Source organism: Hyla sarda, chromosome 11 (assembly GCF_029499605.1).
Source record: "Hyla sarda isolate aHylSar1 chromosome 11, aHylSar1.hap1, whole genome shotgun sequence".
Taxonomy (NCBI): Eukaryota; Metazoa; Chordata; class Amphibia; order Anura; family Hylidae; genus Hyla; species Hyla sarda.
Window position 1 is genome coordinate 3,679,888 of NC_079199.1, and position 22,928 is coordinate 3,702,815.

At 43.8% G+C, this 22,928-nt stretch overlaps 1 protein-coding gene across 5 annotated transcripts in view; it reads right to left on the reverse strand.

Annotated features, from left to right (window-relative positions):
- KCNK10 (potassium two pore domain channel subfamily K member 10) overlaps positions 1-22,928 on the reverse strand; it is a 79,015-nt gene that overhangs the window by 49,255 nt on the left and 6,832 nt on the right. Inside the window, exon 1 of one of the 5 annotated variants that reach the window (XM_056545955.1) lies at positions 7,586-7,711. The exons of the other annotated variants lie outside the window; for them this stretch is intronic. The gene's annotated coding sequence lies outside the window, so the exon portion shown is untranslated. Of the gene's footprint in view, positions 1-7,585; positions 7,712-22,928 lie in introns of those variants that run through there. 5 annotated transcript variants of the gene reach the window in all.

The following is a 22,928-nucleotide window of genomic DNA, read 5'->3' on the forward strand; positions in this document are numbered from 1 at the left end:
GTGAATGTGACTGAGACTGAGCAGAAAATACAGAACAATATTAAGGAAGAAAACTAAAACATAATAAAAATAAAGGCCGGGGGTGGTTTATCATGATGGGGGCCGTGCTCTGGGGGGATTATGAGAGGTACTCTTTAAAACTGTGTTGGGTAAAGTCTGATGATTCTGGGTGACACTTTCCAGAGAATTGGTGCAGCACGAGTAAAGTCATGAAGGATGGGATTTATAGAAGACATTAGTTTTAGGTCACTATAGAGCAGAGAGCAGGTATAGGGCGGTAGACAGATGTCGGGAGGTGCCGCTCTGGGGAGAGCTCTGTGGTCAGGAGTAAAGAACAGACATTATACGGTTCATACAGGACAATGGGAGAGAGAACTGAAGGATTCAGTGCAAATTTTTTTATTTTTAAACACAACGTGCGCCACATTTGCCCACACAATGAAAACGCTTGAGATCCGTTTTTTTTTTCATCTCCAGGAACCAATTGTCCGCGTACGCGCTCTGTCACAGCGCTGATCCTCTCACATTGTTACACAAGTATCCATAGGGAAAGGTGATCCTGAGCCGACTGGAAATCACAAAGACGGTAATGACATAATGACATTACGAGAGGTGAAGGCGAAGCACCGAGATAACCGCATTACACCGATACCATCAATCCCTCTCCTGCCAATCACATCCAAGAATTTACACCGCACCACATGTGCTTTGTGTCTGTGCTGAGCCGCGATCACCGTCTGGAATTAGTCTTTACTCCAGGATCATGGAACATGGAAGCTCAGCAGCATCAGCAACTGACACAAGGATTTTAGATGCCCGATCCTATTGTTCTTGGGGAGATAAACCAATACCTGAGGAGTCTGGCAGCAGCTCACCCCACCTCTCTCCATGCAGACACCTGTATGCAAGGCTGATGTCAGTAGAAACAGTGTTTGCCCAAAACATCTAATGCATTGTCTAACCTGACATCAACCAGATCAATGTCCACCATGTCCTCAGCCTCCATCATAACATCAGCCACAACAATGTCCACTATGGCCACAGCCTCCATCATAACATCAGCCACAACAATGTCCACTATGGCCACAGCCTCCATCATAACATCAGCCACAACAATGTCCACTATGGCCACAGCCTCCATCATAACATCAGCCACAACAATGTCCACCATGTCCTCAGCCTCCATCATAACATCAGCCACAACAATGTCCACTATGGCCACAGCCTCCATCATAACATCAGCCACAACAATGTCCACTATGGCCACAGCCTCCATCATAACATCAGCCACAACAATGTCCACTATGTCCTCAGCCTCCATCATAACATCAGCCACATCAATGTCCACTATGGCCACAGCCTCCATCATAACATCAGCCACAACAATGTCCACTATGGCCACAGCCTCCATCATAACATCAGCCACAACAATGTCCACTATGTCCTCAGCCTCCATCATAACATCAGCCACATCAATGTCCACTATGGCCACAGCCTCCATCATAACATCAGCCACAACAATGTCCACTATGGCCACAGCCTCCATCATAACATCAGCCACAACAATGTCCACCATGTCCTCAGCCTCCATCATAACATCAGCCACAACAATGTCCACCATGTCCTCAGCCTCCATCATAACATCAGCCACAACAATGTCCACCATGTCCTCAGCCTCCATCATAACATCAACCACATCAATGTCCACCATGTTCTCAGCCTCCATCATAACATCAGCCACAACAATATCCACCATGTCCTCAGCCTCCATCATAACATCAGCCACATCAATGTCCACTATGGCCACAGCCTCCATCATAACATCAGCCACAACAATGTCCACCATGTCCTCAGCCTCCATCATAACATCAGCCACAACAATGTCCACCATGTCCTCAGCCTCCATCATAACATCAGCCACAACAATGTCCACCATGTCCTCAGCCTCCATCATAACATCAACCACATCAATGTCCACTATGGCCACAGCCTCCATCATAACATCAGCCACAACAATGTCCACCATGTCCTCAGCCTCCATCATAACATCAGCCACAACAATGTCCACTATGGCCACAGCCTCCATCATAACATCAACCACATCAATGTCCACTATGGCCACAGCCTCCATCATAACATCAGCCACAACAATGTCCACTATGGCCACAGCCTCCATCACAACATCAGCCACAACAATGTCCACCATGTCCTCAGCCTCCATCATAACATCAGCCACAACAATGTCCACCATGTCCTCAGCCTCCATCATAACATCAGCCACAACAATGTCCACCATGTCCTCAGCCTCCATCATAACATCAGCCACAACAATGTCCACTATGGCCACAGCCTCCATCATAACATCAACCACATCAATGTCCACTATGGCCACAGCCTCCATCATAACATCAGCCACAACAATGTCCACCATGTCCTCAGCCTCCATCATAACATCAGCCACAACAATGTCCACTATGGCCACAGCCTCCATCATAACATCAGCCACAACAATGTCCACTATGGCCACAGCCTCCATCATAACATCAGCCACAACAATGTCCACCATGTCCTCAGCCTCCATCATAACATCAGCCACAACAATGTCCACCATGTTCTCATGGAGGAACCCTTATTGGGAAACACTGGCTTAACCCAACATCAATCAATGAATGACAGATGATACAATATAGTGTTTTGCCTGAGCACATAAAGTCCGTATTACAAGGCGGCAGCAGCCGATCCCACAGTCATCTCCGCACTTTATAGGTCACTATCACTTTATTGTCCTTTATTATCCTGTGATATCTGAGACCCAGAGAGATGAAAAGACTATAAATAATACATGACAGGAGGAAAGAATGGTCCCTGATACCAAGGACAGGACAGTGAGATACAGAACAAAGAACTACAACCCTCAAAATATATTATTATTATTATTATAGTCGTTATATTGTTGTATATAGGAGCAGTGTTATAGTAGTTATATTCTTGTATATAGGAGGCAGTATTATAGTAGTTATAGTCTTGTATATAGGGGGCAGTATTATAGCAGTTATATTCTTGTATATAGGAGGCAGTATTATAGTATTTATATTCTTGTATATAGGAGCAGTATTATAGTAGTTATATTCTTGTATATAGGGGGCAGTATTATAGTAGTTATATTCTTGTATATAGGAGCAGTATTATAGTAGTTATATTCTTGTATATAGGAGCAGTATTATAGTAGTTATATTCTTGTATATAGGAGCAGTATAATAGTATTTATATTCTTGTATATAGGGGCAGTATTATAGTAGTTATATTCTTGTATATAGGAGCAGTATTATAGTAGTTATATTCTTGTATATAGGAGCAGTATTATAGTAGTTATATTCCTGTATATAGGAGCAGTATTATAGTAAATATATTCTTGTATATAGGAGCAGTATTATAGTAATTATATTCTTGTATATAGGAGCAGTATTATAGTAGTTATATTCTTGAATATAGGAGCAGTATTATAGTAGTTATATTCTTGTATATAGGAGCAGTATTATAGTAGTTATATTCTTGTATATAGGAGGAGCAGTATTATAGTATTTATATTCTTGTATATAGGAGGAGCAGTATTATAGTAGTTATATTCTTGTGTATAGGAGCAGTATTATAGTAGTTATATTCTTGTGTATAGGAGCAGTATTATAGTAGTTATATTCTTGTATATAGGAGCAGTATTATATTAGTTATATTCTTGTATATATAGGAGCAGTATTATAGTAGTTATATTCTTGTATATAGGAGGCAGTATTATAGTAGTTATATTCTTGTATATAGGAGCAGTATTATAGTAGTTATATTCTTGTATATAGGGGGCAGTATTATAGTAGTTATATTCTTGTATATAGGAGGAGCAGTATTATAGTAGTTATATTCTTGTATATAGGAGCAGTATTATAGTAGTTATATTCTTGTATATAGGGGGAAGTATTATAGTAGTTATATTCTTGTATATAGGAGCAGTATTATAGTAGTTTTATAGTAGTTATATTCTTGTATATAGGAGCAGTATTATAGTAGTTATATTCTTGTATATAGGAGCAGTATTATAGTAGTTATATTCCTGTATATAGGAGCAGTATTATAGTAGTTATATTCTTGTATATAGGAGCAGTATTATAGTAGTTATATTCTTGTATATAGGAGCAGTATTATAGTAGTTATATTCTTGTATATAGGAGCAGTATTATAGTAGTTATATTCCTGTATATAGGAGCAGTATTATAGTAGTTATATTCTTGTATATAGGAGCAGTATTATAGTAGTTATATTCTTGTATATAGGAGCAGTATTATAGTAGTTATATTCTTGTATATAGGAGCAGTATTATAGTAGTTATATTCTTGTATATAGGAGCAGTATTATAGTAGTTATATTCTTGTATATAGGAGCAGTATTATAGTAGTTATATTCTTGCATATAGGAGCAGTATTATAGTAATTATAATCTTGTATATAGGAGCAGTACTATAGTAGTTATATTGTTGTATATAGGAGGCAGTATTATAGTAGTTATATTCTTGTATATAGGAGCAGTATTATAGTAGTTATATTCCTGTATATAGGAGCAGTATTATAGTAGTTATATTCTTGTATATACGAGCAGTATTATAGTAATTATATTCTTGTATATAGGAGCAGTATTATAGTAGTTATATTCTTGTATATAGGAGCAGTATTATAGTAGTTATATTCTTGTATATAGGAGCAGTATTATAGTAGTTATATTCTTGTATATAGGAGGCAGTATTATAGTAGTTATATTCTTGTATATAGGAGGCAGTATTATAGTAGTTATATTCTTGTATATAGGAGCAGTATTATAGTAGTTATATTCTTGTATATAGAAGCAGTATTATAGTAGTTATATTCTTGTATATAGGAGCAGTATTATAGTAGTTATATTCTTGTATATAGGAGCAGTATTATAGTAGTTATATTCTTGTATATAGGAGGCAGTATTATAGTAGTTATATTCTTGTATATAGGAGACAGTAGTATTGTAGTTATATTGTTCCTGATATGTAATGACATAGGGCAGGATGTAGGAGGCTGCAGGTTGCAGATTTATTACTGATCTGTCTGCAGGTTCTGTACTTTCTTACATATGACTTTCATCCCCATCGTTAATTATGGATAATTCTGGGTTATAAAATGCACAGAACAAGCAGGAAATTTCCCGATAACTCAGCTGAGTGAACTCTTAGAATTCATTGTTGGTAAAATCTGTTAATAAAACCTCAAGTGTAAACTCAGAGTTTGTGCAGCAGCTTTTAAAAACCTCACGGAACGACCGAGCCGCAGAAAAGATAACTTTACGGAATCTAATCCATCCCACAATCTGAGGTCATGAAAACACAGAACACGACGCTGCATCATATTATCCATGATTAATTATGTAATATAAATAATATCTATCTCATATCTATCTATCTCTCTCATATCTATCTATCTCATATCTATCTATCTCATATCTATCTATCTCTCTCATATCTATCTATCTTTCTCATATCTATCTATATCTATCTATCTCATATCTATTGATCTCATATCTATCTATCTCATATCTATCTCATATCTATCTATCTATCTCATATCTATCTATCACATATCTATCTATCTATCTCATTATCTATCTACCTCATATCTATCTATCTATCTATCTATCTATCTATCTCATATCTATCTATCTCATCTCTATCTATATATCTATCTATCTCATATCTATCTATCTATCTCATATCTATCTATCTCATATCTATCTATCTATCTCATATCTATCCTTTCTTGTACAGTTCTCATGACTTTTTTAGGTCCTCGTCTGATCTTAGGGACTGGCACTGTCCTCTATTCTTACGGTCGTGCTCACACAGCATCTGGAGAATAATCATTTCTTGCTTTGATTTTCCATTAATCCTTCTAGATCGGTGACTCCGGGTTCATGTTCTTGGCCATAATAGAGAAGATGGAAGAACAGGAGGAGAAGCTGGGACTTACCGAGCAGCCCACCAAACAAATGGCGCGGGTCACACCATTCTGATCTGTCGGAGGGTCCTAAAACCTTGAAATGCGTTAAGTTTTGGCTATAAATAAGTTGTGTTTATACAAACTGCTTTTCTTTGGTGGACTGCGCCAAATATCCGGCGTCTTCTGCCTCCTGTTCATCCCGATTGTCTCCGATCCCTGGGGGCGGTGCCATCTATATCAATGTCTACAAAGGGCGGGTGAGCGGGCACCCCGAGGGGTCTATAACCTGCGTCCAGACCTAATGCCCCAGATCTGCTTCATATTCTATCCTCTACATAATAGAGAAGAGGGAGGGATCCAGCAGGGATCACAGATCTAGGGATCCATCCAATCAGATCAACGGAAATATCCAACCAAACAGGAGAATAATACAATCACTGCAACAATAACAGATCAGACCTGCAGAACATCACTCTGTCCTCTCTACAGACCTGCAGAACATTGCTCTGTCCTCCCTACAGACCTGCAGAACATCGCTCTGTCCTCTCTACAGACCTGCAGAACATTGCTCTGTCCTCTCTACCTCCTGATACATAGTGATATATCCTGCAGATTATTACACCTCTGACCTCTCTACAGATCTGCAGAACATCGCTCCGTCCTCTCTACCTCCTGATACATAATGATATATCCTGCAGATTATTACACCACTGACCTCTCTACAGATCTGCAGAACATTGCTCTGTCCTCTCTACCTCCTGATATATAGTGATATATCCTGCAGATTATTACACCACTGACCTCTCTACAGATCTGCAGAACATCGCTCCGTCCTCTCTAACTCCTGATACATAGTGATATATCCTGCAGATTATTACACTTCTGACCTCTCTACAGATCTGCAGAACATCGCTCCGTCCTCTCTACCTCCTGATACATAGTGATTTATCCTGCAGATTATTACACCTCTGACCTCTACAGATCTGCAGAACATCGCTCTGTCCTCTCCTCCTCCTGATACAGTGATATATCCTGCAGAGTATTATACCTCTTACCTTTCTACAGATCTGCAGAACATCGCTCCGTCCTCTCTAACTCCTGATACATAGTGATATATCCTGCAGATTATTACACTTCTGACCTCTCTACAGATCTGCAGAACATCGCTCCGTCCTCTCTACCTCCTGATACATAGTGATTTATCCTGCAGATTATTACATCTCTGACCTCTACAGATCTGCAGAACATCGCTCTGTCCTCTCCTCCTCCTGATACAGTGATATATCCTGCAGAGTATTATACCTCTTACCTTTCTACAGATCTGCAGAACATTGCTCTCCCTCCCCTACCTTCTGATTCCTATGGATACATTGTTGTTACAATTATTTATCATTATTTTGGGATTTTGCTGACGCTTTGTTCCTCTTTGCGTCTCTTGTTCCCTCCTCCCTGTCACTTCGGTGATAAATATTCCGGTTTCTATCGGGTCGTTCTGGTCATGTCCTCAGTGCCCCAATACTCACAGTAACACTTGAACAGTGACATCCTATAGTAGTCGATCAATAGCAGGTGACACTCACAACAAGATGGCAGAAGTGACGGCTGCTGGTCTATGGGGACCTCCTGTGCCCCATAGTGAGTGATAGGAGTTGTAGTCCACGCCCGGGCGTCATGACGGGATGTGATTCGCTTCTGGGCAGCGACAGCTTTTGCTGGGGATGAATTTAGCTATGGTTAATTAATGCATCTGGACTACTAAAATAGCAAGACCAGCCCAGAGATGAATATTTTATCAGGACATGGAGTACAATGGCTCCGGAGAACACAAAACACTTACAATGGACACATCCCAAATCTGCCCCGGGCCCGACCAGGTCATCTCCGGCAAATCCCAACCACATCCCTACTGTCTAAGGAAGCTGGGACTACAGGGCCCAGCATGGAGTCTACAGAGCCTACGGAACCCAGCATGGAGCCTAAGGAACCCAGCACGAAGCCTACAGAGCCCAGCATGAAGCCTACGGAACCCAGCATGGAGCCTAAGGGACCCAGTATGGGGCCTATAGGACCCAGCATGGACCCTAAGGAACCCAGCATGGACCCTAAGGAACCCAGCATGGAGCCTACTGAGCCCAGCATGGAGCCTACAGGACCCAGCATGGAGCCTACTGAGCCCAGCATGGAGCCTACGGGACCCAGCATGGGGCCTATAGAACCCAGCATGGACCCTAAGGAACCCAGCATGGAGCCTACAGAGCCCAGCATGGAGCCTACGGGACCCATCATGGAGCCTACAGAGCCCAGCATGGAGCCTACGGGACCCAGCATGGAGCCTACGGAACCCAGCATGAAGCCTACAGAGCCCAGCATAAAGCCTACGGAACCCAGCATGGAGCCTACGGGACCCAGTATGGAGCCAACAGAGCCCAGCATGGAGCCTACGGGACCCAGCATGGAGCCTACGGAACCCAGCATGAAGCCTACAGAGCCCAGCATGAAGCCTACGGAACCCAGCATGGAGCCTAAGGGACCCAGTATGGGGCCTATAGGACCCAGCATTTACCCTAAGGAACCCAGCATGGAGCCTACTGAGCCCAGCATGGAGCCTACAGGACCCAGCATGGAGCCTACTGAGCCCAGCATGGAGCCTACGGGACCCAGCATGGGGCCTATAGAACCCAGCATGGACCCTAAGGAACCCAGCATGGAGCCTACAGAGCCCAGCATGGAGCCTACAGAGCCCAGCATGGAGCCTACGGGACCCATCATGGAGCCTACAGAGCCCAGCATGGAGCCTACAGGACCCAGCATGGAGCCTACTGAGCCCAGCATGGAGCCTACGGGACCCAGCATGGGGCCTATAGAACCCAGCATGGACCCTAAGGAACCCAGCATGGAGCCTACAGAGCCCAGCATGGAGCCTACAGAGCCCAGCATGGAGCCTACGGGACCCATCATGGAGCCTACAGAGCCCAGCATGGAGCCTACAGGACCCAGCATGGAACATACGGAGCCCAGCATGAAGCCTACGGGACTCAGCATGGAGCCTACGGGACCCAGAATGGAGCTTACGGGACCCAGCATGGAGCCTAGGGGACCCAGCATGGAGCCTAAGGGACCCAGCAATGGAGCCTAGGGGACCCAGCATGGAGCCTAGGGGACCCAGCATGGACCCTACAGAGCTCAGCATGGAGTCTACGGGACCCAGCATGGAGCCTACAGAGCCCAGCATGGGGCCTATAGGACCCAGCATGGAGCCTACTGAGCCCAGCATTGAGCCTACAGGACCCAGCATGGAGCCTACAGAGCCCAGCATAGAGCCTATGGGACCCAGCATGGAGCCTACAGAGCCCAGCATGGGGCCTAGAGGACCCAGCATGGACCCTAAGGAACCCAGCATGGAGCCTACGGAACCCAGCATGAAGCCTACAGAGCCCAGCATAAAGCCTACGGAACCCAGCATGGAGCCTACGGGACCCAGTATGGAGCCAACAAAGCCCAGCATGGAGCCTACGGGACCCAGCATGGAGCCTACGGAACCCAGCATGAAGCCTACAGAGCCCAGCATGAAGCCTACGGAACCCAGCATGGAGCCTAAGGGACCCAGTATGGGGCCTATAGGACCCAGCATTTACCCTAAGGAACCCAGCATGGAGCCTACTGAGCCCAGCATGGAGCCTACAGGACCCAGCATGGAGCCTACTGAGCCCAGCATGGAGCCTACGGGACCCAGCATGGGGCCTATAGAACCCAGCATGGACCCTAAGGAACCCAGCATGGAGCCTACAGAGCCCAGCATGGAGCCTACAGAGCCCAGCATGGAGCCTACGGGACCCATCATGGAGCCTACAGAGCCCAGCATGGAGCCTACAGGACCCAGCATGGAGCCTACTGAGCCCAGCATGGAGCCTACGGGACCCAGCATGGGGCCTATAGAACCCAGCATGGACCCTAAGGAACCCAGCATGGAGCCTACAGAGCCCAGCATGGAGCCTACAGAGCCCAGCATGGAGCCTACGGGACCCATCATGGAGCCTACAGAGCCCAGCATGGAGCCTACAGGACCCAGCATGGAACATACGGAGCCCAGCATGAAGCCTACGGGACCCAGCATGGAGCCTACGGGACCCAGAATGGAGCTTACGGGACCCAGCATGGAGCCTAGGGGACCCAGCATGGAGCCTAAGGGACCCAGCAATGGAGCCTAGGGGACCCAGCATGGAGCCTAGGGGACCCAGCATGGACCCTACAGAGCTCAGCATGGAGTCTACGGGACCCAGCATGGAGCCTACAGAGCCCAGCATGGGGCCTATAGGACCCAGCATGGAGCCTACTGAGCCCAGCATTGAGCCTACAGGACCCAGCATGGAGCCTACAGAGCCCAGCATAGAGCCTATGGGACCCAGCATGGAGCCTACAGAGCCCAGCATGGGGCCTAGAGGACCCAGCATGGACCCTAAGGAACCCAGCATGGAGCCTACAGAGCCCAGCATGGAGCCTACAGGACCCAGCATGGAGCCTACAGAACCCATCATATAGCCTACAGGACCCATCATGGAGCCTACAGAGCCCGGCATGGAGCCTACAGAGCCCAGCATGGAGCCTACAGGACCCAGCATGGAGCCTACAGGACCCAGCATGGAACCTACGGAGCCCAGCATGGAGCCTACGGGACCCAGAATGGAGCCTAGGGGACCCAGCATGGAGCCTAGGGGACCCAGCATGGAGCCTAGGGGACCCAGCAATGGAGCCTAGGGGACCCAGCATGGAGCCTAGGGGACCCAGCAATGGAGCCTAGGGGACCCAGTATGGAGCCTACAGGACCCGGCATGGAGCCTACGGAACCCAGCATGGAGCCTACAGAGACCAGCATGGAGCCTACAGAGACCAGCATGGAGCCTACAGAGACCAGCATGGAGCATTCAGGACCCAGCATGGAGCCTTCGGAGCCCAGCTTGGAGCCTAGGGGACCCAGCATGGAGCCTAGGGGACCCAGCATGGAGCCTACGGGACCCAGCATGGAGCCTACAGAGCCCAGCATGGAGCCTACAGGACCCAGCATGGAGCCTGTGGAGCCTAGGGGACCCAGCATGGAGCCTAGGGGACCCAGCATGGAGCCCACGGGACCCAGCATGGAGCCTACAGAGCCCATTATAGTACCTAAAGAACCCAGCATGGAGTCTACACAGAAGAGAGGGGGGCCTACAACTACACTGCTCAAAATAATAAAGGGAACACTAAGATAACACATCGTAGATCTGAATGAATGAACTAATCGTATGAAATCCTTTCCTCTTTACATAGTTGAATGCGCTGACAACAAAATCACCAAAAATTATCAATGGAAATCATCAACCCCTGGAGGTCTGGATATGGAGTCACACTCAAAATCACAGAGGAAAACTCCACTACAGGCCGATCCAACTTTATGTAATGTCCTTAATACAAGTCCCAATGAGGCTCAGTAGTGTGTGTGGCCTCCACGTGCCCGTATGACCTCCCCGCCTGGGCATGCTCCTGATGAGGTGGAGGATGGTCTCCTGAGGGATGTCCTCCCAGACCTGGACCCTCTGCCTTCCTCTTGTAGGAACTGCTGACACACTCCAGCCACATGAGGTCTAGCATTGTCTTGTATTAGGAGGAACCCAACCGCACCAGCATATGGTCTCACAAGGGGTCTGAGGATCTCATCTTGGTACCTAATGGCAGTCAGGCTACCTCTGGCAAGAACATAGAGGGCTGTGTGGCCCCCCAAAGAAATGCCACCCCACACCATTACTGACCCACCACCAAACTGGTCATGCTGGAGGATGTTGCAGGCAGCAGAACGTTCTCCACGGCGTCTCCAGACTCTGTCACATGTGCTCAGTGGGAACCTGCTTTCATCTGTGAAGAGTACAGGGGCCAGTGAGAATTTGCCAACCTTGGTGTTCTCTGGCAAATGCTAAATGTCCTGCACGGTGTTGGGCTGTAAGCACAACCCCCACCTGTGGACGTCGGGCCCTCATACCACCCTCATGGAGTCTGTTTCTGACCATTTGAGTGGACACATGCACATTTGTGATCTGCTGGAGGTCATTTTGCAGGGCTCTGGCAGTGCTCCTCCTGCTCCTCCTTACACAAAGGTGGAGGTAGTGGTCCTGCTGCTGGGTTGTTGCCCTCCTACGGCCTCCTCCACGTCTCCTGATGTACTGGCCTGTCTCCTAGTAGCGTCTCCATGCTCTGGACACTACGCTGACAGACACAGCAAACCTTCTTGTCACAGCTCGCATTGATGTGCCATCCTGGATGAGCTGCACTACCTGAGCCACTTGTGTGGGTTGTAGACTCCGTCTCATGCTACTACTAGAGTGAAAGCACCGCCAGCATTCAAAAGTGACCAAAACATCAGCCAGGAAGCATAGGAACTGAGAAGTGGTCTGTGGTCACCACCCGCAGAACCACTCCTTTATTGGGGGTGTCTTGCTAATTGTCTATAATTTCCACCTGTTGTCTGTTCCATGTGAAATTGATTGTCAATCAGTGTTCTTCCTGAGTGGACAGTGGGATCTCACACAGGTGTCAGTGACTTGGAGTTACATTGTGGTGTTTACGGGTTCCCTTTAGTTTTTTGAGCAGTGTATATGGGGGCAGTATAGGGGCCTTCGACTATATATGGGGGTAGTGTAAGGTCCTATAGCTATATACAGAGGCAGTCGAAATATATCAGGTTGGGAAACACTGATCGAGATGCTGAGAGGGAGCAGATGGGTGGAGTGAACACTGCAGAGCGATGCACAGCTATGCGCCATTAGGGGTCTTTGGAAAGTTGGGTGCAAGCCCTTGTAGGCAAGTAAATGGTGATAATGGTGGGCACCCAGCATCTGCTCTGGAACACAACATTCCAAGACTGTACAGAAGATTGATTCTTGGGAGTAATGATCCTTAAAGGGCCAGTGCAGATATCTGTAAGTAAAGCTTAAAGGGGATTCCCGTGAGATGAGGAGGAGGGATGAGGCGCCTTTACCTTTAAGTTACAGACACTTTGAATTTAGATTTGAGAAACGGAAAATGTCTCATCTGATCTAACGCGGCAACAGGGGTCATGTGACTGCGGGAAGGATCTCGTCCTTGGTGACATTACTAACGTCATGTTGTGGGTTTGTGGTTTTTACAGCCCCATAGGGATAAAAGGGTGAAAACAGCTGCACAGCGCCCTCCTGTGGTCAGCCTCAGCACTTGGGCGAAAAAGATTAAGGGCGGTCACAGTAATGCAGGCACGGCGCAGGGAAAGACGCCTTTATAGACTTTATACACTGTATCATAGTGTGAACTATCATGTGGACACACACAGGGTTAACTGCCCAATACTGCCCCCATAGTCAGGACAGGCAACACCTTCACTGGAGGAGGAAAGTCCTGAAGATTGTTTGGAATCGGCAACAGGGTTTTATGCTACATATAGACGGGGATCTGACTGTATTATAAGACAGTATTATAGTAGTTATATTCTTGTATATAGGGGGCAGTATTATAGTAGTTATATTCTTGTATAAAGGAGGCAGTATTATAGTAGTTATATTCTTGTATATAGGAGCAGTATTATAGTAGTTATATTCTTGTATATAGGGGGCAGTATTATAGTAGTTATATTCTTGTATATAGGAGCAGTATTATAGTAGTTATATTCTTGTATATAGGAGGCAGTATTATAGTAGTTATATTCTTGTATAAAGGAGGCAGTATTATAGTAGTTATATTCTTGTATATAGGAGCAGTATTATAGTAGTTATATTCTTGTATATAGGGGGCAGTATTATAGTAGTTATATTCTTGTATATAGGGGGCAGTATTATAGTAGTTATATTCTTGTATAAAGGAGGCAGTATTATAGTAGTTATATTCTTGTATATAGGGGCAGTATTATAGTAGTTATATTCTTGTATATAGGGGCAGTATTATAGTAGTTATATTCTTGTATATAGGAGCAGTATTATAGTAGTTATATTCTTGTATATAGGAGCAGTATTATAGTAGTTATAGTCTTGTATATAGGGGGCAGTATTATAGTAGTTATATTCTTGTATAAAGGAGGCAGTATTATAGTAGTTATATTCTTGTATATAGGAGCAGTATTATAGTAGTTATATTCTTGTATATAGGGGGCAGTATTATAGTAGTTATATTCTTGTATATAGGAGCAGTATTATAGTAGTTATATTCTTGTATATAGGAGGCAGTATTATAGTAGTTATATTCTTGTATATAGGAGCAGTATTATAGTAGTTATATTCTTGTATATAGGAGCAGTATTATAGTAGTTATATTCTTGTATATAGGAGCAGTATTATAGTAGTTATATTCTTGTATATAGGGGGCAGTATTATAGTAGTTATATTCTTGTATATAGGAGCAGTATTATAGTAGTTATATTCTTGTATATAGGAGGCAGTATTATAGTAGTTATATTCTTGTATATAGGAGCAGTATTATAGTAGATATATTCTTGTATATAGGAGCAGTATTATAGTAGTTATATTCTTGTACATAGGGGGCAGTATTATAGTAGTTATATTCATGTATATAGGAGGAGTATTATAGTAGTTATATTCTTGTATATAGGGAGCAGTATTATAGTAGTTATATTCTTGTATATAGGGGCAGTATTATAGTAGTTATATTCTTGTATATAGGAGGCAGTATTATAGTAGTTATATTCTTGTATATAGGAGCAGTATTATAGTAGTTATATTCTTGTATATAGAAGGCATTATTATAGTAGTTATATTCTTGTATATAGGGGGCAGTATTATAGTAGTTATATTCTTGTATATAGGAGCAGTATTATAGTAGTTATATTCTTGTATATAGGGGCAGTATTATAGTAGTTATATTCTTGTATATAGGAGCAGTATTATAGTAGTTATATTCTTGTATATAGGGCAGTATTATAGTAGTTATATTCTTGTATACAGGAGCAGTATTATAGTAGTTATATTCTTGTATATAGGAGGCAGTATTATAGTATTTATATTCTTGTATATAGGAGCAGTATTATAGTAGTTATATTCTTGTATATAGGAGCAGTATTATAGTAGTTATATTCTTGTATATAGGAGCAGTATTATAGTAGTTATATTCTTGTATATGGGAGCAGTATTATAGTAGTTATATTCTTGTATATGGGAGCAGTATTATAGTAGTTATATTCTTGTATATGGGAGCAGTATTATAGTAGTTATATTCTTGTATATAGGAGGCAGTATTATAGTAGTTATATTCTTGTATATAGGAGCAGTATTATAGTTATATTCTTGTATATAGGAGCAGTATTATAGTAGTTATATTCTTGTATATAGGAGCAGTATTATAGTTATATTCTTGTATATAGGAGCAGTATTATAGTAGTTATATTCTTGTATATAGGAGCAGTATTATAGTAGTTATATTCTTGTATATAGGGGGCAGTAGTATAGTGGTTATATTCTTGTATATAGGGGCCAGTAGTATAGTGGTTATATTCTTGTATATAGGAGCAGTATTATAGTAGTTATATTCTTGTATATAGGAGCAGTATTATAGTAGTTATATTCTTGTATATAGGAGCAGTATTATAGTTATATTCTTGTATATAGGAGCAGTATTATAGTAGTTATATTCTTGTATATAGGAGGAGTATTATAGTAGTTATATTCTTGTATATAGGAGCAGTATTATAGTAGTTATATTCTTGTATATAGGGGCAGTATTATAGTAGTTATATTCTTGTATATAGGAGCAGTATTATAGTAGTTATATTCTTGTATATAGGAGCAGTATTATAGTAGTTATATTCTTCTATATAGGAGCAGTATTATAGTAGTTATATTCTTATAACTAGGAGCAGTATTATAGTAGTTATATTCTTGTATATAGGAGCAGTATTATAGTGGTTATATTCTTGTATATAGGAGCAGTATTATAGTAGTTATATTCTTGTATATAGGGGGCAGTATTATAGTGGTTATATTCTTGTATATAGGGGCCAGTAGTATAGTGGTTATATTCTTGTATATAGGAGCAGTATTATAGTAGTTATATTCTTGTATATAGGGGCCAGTAGTATAGTGGTTATATTCTTGTATATAGGGGGCAGTAGTATAGTGGTTACATTCTTGTACATATACCGCACATCACTCTCCATTATTGTCTGCTCCAGTTATTAGAAAGCAGATAATGATCAGCGAATAAGGACAAACATTCAATTCTCCGAATCGGATGGAATTACAATGAATCCTATTTCAGGAGACGAATAAAACGCCAAATTGTAAACATTAACCACAAATACACCAGAGGCTCTTTGTGTAATTGCGCAGCAGATAACAGCAACAAAGATGATATACACAATAAATCGGAGCTCCCCAAATCACTTCAGGTCATCTCTGCTTCTTAAAGGACCAATCACTCTGACGCTACAACCAATAAGTCTCATCAGACACACAAGACAAAGATTGGATCTTACAACAGCGCCGCCCTAGTGGCACTATGGACTTGAGAGAGAAACGTGTGGATGTAATGAGATGTTACTGAGAAATGTGATCAATATATTATTGGATGGAGGGAGAGGTATGGCAGCAGTAATTATATAGCAATGGTTAGACTGAAGGTCCTCCAACCACAAGGGGCAGGATTTCCATGAATCCGCTGTGTGGAATAACACCATACATCAGGTCACCTCTATGGTCTGAGAGGGAAAAGGGGTACTCCTCCCCTAGACATCCTATCCTAAGGATAGGGGATAAGATGTCTGATCGCAGGAGTCCCACTGGGACCCCCCGCAATCTCCGCGCAGCGCCCGCCATTCTAAGCAGTATGGATTTCCGCGGTGGGAGATGTGACGTCCCGCCCCCTCCATCCTTCTATGGGAGGGCATTAATGGAGGGGGTGTGACGTGATGTCACGAGGGGGCGTGGTGTGACGTTACGTCTCTCGCCGCGGAAACCCAGCTTTCTAAACGTACTGTCTATAATACAAAAAATGAAGAGAATGTCCGTTCGGCACTGCGGATCCTTCACTGCTGGAGGTATCTGGATAGGGGCTTTTTGTGTATCGGTTCTCGCTAAGGATGTGTTGGTGGGGCCCAGGCTAAAGGTGTATTCAGCAATACCACATCAATGGAATCGAGAAAAGTATAGAAGCCGGACACTCACCAGTAAACTCTTTCTTCAGGCTTTATTCATGCCAATAAGATACTCACATATACAGACGGGGGGACATGACAAGGAAGAGCAGGGGGGGTACAGTGGCAACAAGCTCCGTTTCGCACACTTAAGTGCTTCGTCCGGCCATATGGCCGGACGAAGCACTTAAGTGTGCGAAACGGAGCTTGTTGCCACTGTACCCCCCCCCCCCCTGCTCTTCCTTGTCATGTCCCCCCGTCTGTATATGTGATTAAAGGGGTTATCCAGGAAAAAACGTTTTTAAATATATCAACTGGCTCCAGAAAGTTAAACAGATTTGTAATTTGCTTCTATTAAAAAATCTTAATCCTTTCAGTACTTATGAGCTTCTGAAGTTAAGGTTGTTCTTTTCTGTCTAAATCCTCTCTGTTGACACCTATCTCGGGAAACGCCCAGTTTAGAAGAGGTTTGCTATGGGGGATTTGCTTCTAAACTGGGCGTTTACCGAGACACGTGTCATCAGAGAGCACTTAGACAGAAAAGAACAACCTTAACTTCAGAAGCTCATAAGTACTGAAAGGATAAAAAAAATTTTTTTTAATAGAAGTAATTTACAAATCTGTTTAACTTTCTGGAGCCAGTTGATATATATATATAAAAAAAAAGTTTTTCCCTGGAATACCCCTTTAACTTATTGGCATGAATAAAGCCTGAAGAAAGAGTTTACTGGTGAGTAGTGTTGCTCGCGAATATTTGCAATTGGAATTTTAGTTGCAAATATCGCATATATATAGCACTATATATTCGAAATTACGAATATTCGCGCTTTTTTTTTTTCACAGTACACATCACAGTGATCATCCCTCTCTGCTTCCAGCTTGTGTGGTGTAAAGAAGGCTCTAATACTACTGTGTCAGACCGGCGAGCGAATATTCGCATATGCGAATCTTTGCGAATATTGATCGCTCCCTTCTGCTGCTTCTATCAAGTAACACTGGTATACAGGCTATAAAGTTCATAAATTTTCACCTATGCGAAAAAGCGCGAATATTACGAATATGCAAATTTAGCGAACATATGACGAATATTCATCCATATATTCGCGAAATATCGCAAATTCGAATGTGGCCAATGCCGCTCAACACTACTGGTGAGTGACCGGCTTCTAGTCTTTTCTCGATTCCATAGTCATTGGGGGGAGATTTATCAAAGTTGTCTATTTCCCGCATCAATATAGACCAAACTACAGAGCGTTACGCCGGTCTATTGTGCGCCTAATTTATCAAAAGGCGCACGGCACTTGATAAATTCTGCGCACGGACTTCGGGATCTATGGTTTACACTGTATTTAAACCTGCGTCCGTATGGTCTGACATTTCAGCCTATTTTCGCCTGATGCAAATTTTTGCCAAAAAAGTTGCAATTGATAAATTCAGCACTTAAAGGAGTAGCCCAGTAGTGAACAAGCGGGGAACAACTTATCCCCTAGCCTAAGGATAGGGAATAAGTTGCAGATCGCGGGGGGTCCGACCGCTCCCCCCCCCCCCCCCCCCCCCCGTGATCTCCTGTATGGGGCCCCGACAGCCCGCGCAAAGGGGGCTTCGTGCGGGGGTCCACACCCGCTATCTGGCCGGAGAGCCGGGGCCCTGTACAGAGAGATCGCAGGGGGCCCCAGCGGTCGGACCCCCCCCCCCGCGATCTCAAACCTATCCCCTATCCTTAGGATAGGGGGTACGTTTTTCACCACTGGACTACCCCTTTAATGCATTTTTCTATCTAAAATGACTTGGAATGCATCATGTACAGAAAATCCTCTAAAGAAAAAGTCACAAAAAAGTCCCACGTATTTAGACTGCGACTTTCTGTGCGACAGTTTTAGACGGGAAAAACAGCAAAACACATGGATAAGAACTGACGCGTTACGATCGTCTCGGCAATCTTAGTCGTACTGGTAAAGATAAAAGATCGCTGCTGCAAGTGAGGCCAAGTAATTGTCTCTATAGTCATTATATAAATATATCTACAGTCATGGCCGTAAATGTTGGCACTAGAGATGAGCGAATTTACAGTAAATTTGATTTGTCACGAACTTATCAGCTCGGCAGTTGATGACTTTTCCTGCATAAATTAGTTCAGCTTTCAGGTGCTCCGGTGGGCTGGAAAAGGTGGATACAGTCCTAGGAAAGAGTCTCCTAATACTGTATCCACCTTTTCCAGCCCACGGGAGCACCTGAAAGCTGAACTAATTTATGCAGGAAAAGTCATCAACCGCCGAGCCGAGAAGTTCGTCATGAATCGAATTTACTGTAAATTCGCTCATCTCTAGTTGTCACCCCTGAAATGTTTCTAGAAAGTGAAGTATTCCTCACAGGAAAGGATTGCAGTAACACAGGTTTTGCTATACACATGTTTATTCCCTTTGTGTGTATATATATATATAGATCTCCTCTCCTCTGTATATATATATATATAGATCTCCTCTCCTCTGTATATATATATATTGCAGTAACACAGGTTTTGCTATACACATGTTTATTCCCTTTGTGTGTATTGGAACTAAACCAAAAAAGGAGGAAAAAAAGCAAATTGGACATAATGTCACCAAACCCCAAAAATGGTCTGGACAAAATTATTGGCCCCTTTCATAATTGTGGATAAAATGTTCCTCCTCGCCTTCTAAAAATCCTAACTCTCTTATATTTCCCTCCACAGACCCATATGAGGACTTGTTTTTTGCGGCACCAATTGTACTTTGTAATGACATCACTTATTTTACCATAAAATGTGCGGCGCAATCAAACAAATATTATTTATGTGGGAAAATTGAAAAGAAAACCGCAACTTAGCAAATTTTGGAAGGTTTTGTTTTCACGCTGTACACTTTCCGGTGAATATGACATGTTTTATTTATTCTGTGGGTCAATATGATTAAAATGATCCCCATGATTACATTATTTTCTATAATTGTACCGCATAAAAAAAATCGCAAACCATTTTAACAAAATTAGTATGTTTGAAATTGCCCTATTTTGACTACCTATAACTTTCTCATTTTTCCGTATATGGGGCGATATGAGGGCTCATTTTTTGCGCCATGATCTGTAGTTTTTATCAGTATCACTTTTGCTTAGGTTTTACTTTTTATTAATTTTTTTGGGAATAAAATGTGATAAAAAGCAGTTCACCGTACGGGATGATTAACAATATATTTTAATAGTTCCGACTTTTACGCACGCGGTGATACCAGATATGTGTATTATTTTATTTTTTACACTTTTTTGGGGGTAAAATGGGAAAAACGGACGTTTAATTTTTTTATTGGGGGAGGGGATTTTTCACATTTTTTTACTTTTTTATTTTACATTTTTTAACTTTTTTTTACACTTTTTATGTCCTCATAGGGGACTATTCATTGCAATCAGTTGATTGGTAATACTGTGCAGTGCTATGTATAGGACACAGCACTGATCAGTATTATCGGTGATCTTCTTGTATTGTCTGCTCGATCTCAGACCAGAGCAGAAGACCCGTGGAGACGGCCGGAGCCAGGTGAGGGGACCTCTGGCCGCAATGCTGGATGATTGGATCCCCGCGGCAGCGCCACGGGCGATCCAATCATCCGTTCAAAGTACCGCAATGTCGCAGATGCCGTGATCTATATTGATCACGGCATCGGAGGGGTTAATGGCGGACATCCGCGCGATTGCGGTTGTTCGCCATTACCGGCGGGTCCCTGGCTGCTGATAGCAGCCGGGACTTGCCGGGCATGACGCGAGCACCATCATGTACGTCATGGTGCTTTAAGTACCATGTCACCATGACGTACATTTACGTCCATTGTCCTTAAGGGGTTAAACTCACCTGGGGCAAGTAACAGGTGTGGGCAATATAAAAATCCCACCTGAAAGCAGATAAAAAGGAGAGAAGTTCACTTAGTCTTTGCATTGTGTCTGTGTGTTCCACACTAAGCATGGGCAACAGAAAGAGGAGAAGAGAACTGTCTGAGGACTTGAGAACCAAAATTGTGGAAAAATATCAACAATCTCCAGGTTACAAGTCCATCTCCAGAGATCTAGATTTGTCTTTGTCCACAGTGCGCAACATTATCAAGAAGTTTACACCCCATGGCCCTGTAGATAATCTCCCTGGATGTGGACGGAAGAGAGAAACTGATGAAAGGTGTCACCGCAGGATAGTCCGGATGGTGGATAAGCAGCCCCAAACAAGTTCCAAAAGATATTCAAGCTGTCCTGCAGGCTCAGGGAGCATCAGTGTCAGCGCGAACTATCCGTCCACATTTAACTGAAATGAAACGCTATGGAGGAGACCCAGGAGGACACCACTATGGAGGAGACCCAGGAGGACCCCACTATGGAGGAGACAAAGGAGGACCCCACTATGGAGGAGACCCAGGAGGACCCCACTATGGAGGAGACCCAGGAGGACCCCACTATGGAGGAGACCCAGGAGGACCCCACTATGGAGAAGACCCAGGAGGACCCCACTATGGAGGAGACCCAGGAGGACCCCACTATGGAGGAGACCAAGGAGGACCCCACTATGGAGGAGACCCAGGAGGACCCCACTATGGAGGAGACCCAGGAGGACCCCACTATGGAGGAGACCCAGGAGGACCCCACTATGGAGGAGACCAAGGAGGACCCCACTATGGAGGAGACCCAGGATGACCCCACTATGGAGGAGACCCAGGAGGACCCCACTATGGAGGAGACCCAGGAGGACCCCACTATGGAGGAGACCAAGGAGGACCCCACTATGGAGGAGACCCAGGATGACCCCACTATGGAGGAGACCCAGGAGGACCCCACTATGGAGGAGACCCAGGAGGACCCCACTATGGAGGAGACCCAGGAGGACCCCACTATGGAGGAGACCCAGGAGGACCCCACTGCTGACACAGAGACATAAAAAGAGACTACATTTTACCAAAATGAACCTGAGTAACCAAAATCCTTCTGGGAAACGTCTTGTGGACAGATGAGACCAAGATAGATCTTTTTGGTAAAGCGCATCATTCTACTGTTTACCGAAAACGGAATGAGGCCTACAAAGAAAAGAGCACAGAACCTACAGTAACATATGGGGGAGGTCAGTGATGTTTTGGGTTGTTTTGCTGCCTCTGGCACTGGGGGCCTTGAATGTGTACAAGACATCATGAAATCTGAGGATTACCAATGGATTTTGGGTGGCACTGTACAGCCCAGTGTCAGAAAGCTGGGTTTGTGTCGGGGATCTTGGGTCTTCCAGCAGGACAATGACCCCAAACATACGTCATAAAGCCCCCAGAAATGGATGACAACAAAGCGCTGGAGAGTTCTGAAGTGTCAGCAATGAGTCCAGATCTAAATCCCATTGATCACCTGTGGAGAGATCTTATAATTACTGTTGGGAAAAGACGCCTTCCAATAAGAGAGACCTGGAGCAGTTTGTAAAGGGAGAGTGGTCCAACATTCCGACTGAGAGGTGTAAGGAGCTTATTGGTGGTTATAGGAAGAGTGGTCCAACATTCCGGCTGAGAGGTGTAAGGAGCTTATTGGTGGTTATAGGAAGAGTGGTCCAACATTCCGGCTGAGAGGTGTAAGAAGCTTATTGATGGTTATAGGAAGAGTGGTCCAACATTCCGGCTGAGAGGTGTAAGAAGCTTATTGATGCTTATAGGAAGAGTGGTCCAACATTCCGGCTGAGAGGTGTAAGAAGCTTATTGATGGTTATAGGAAGAGTGGTCCAACATTCCGGCTGAGAGGTGTAAGAAGCTTATTGATGG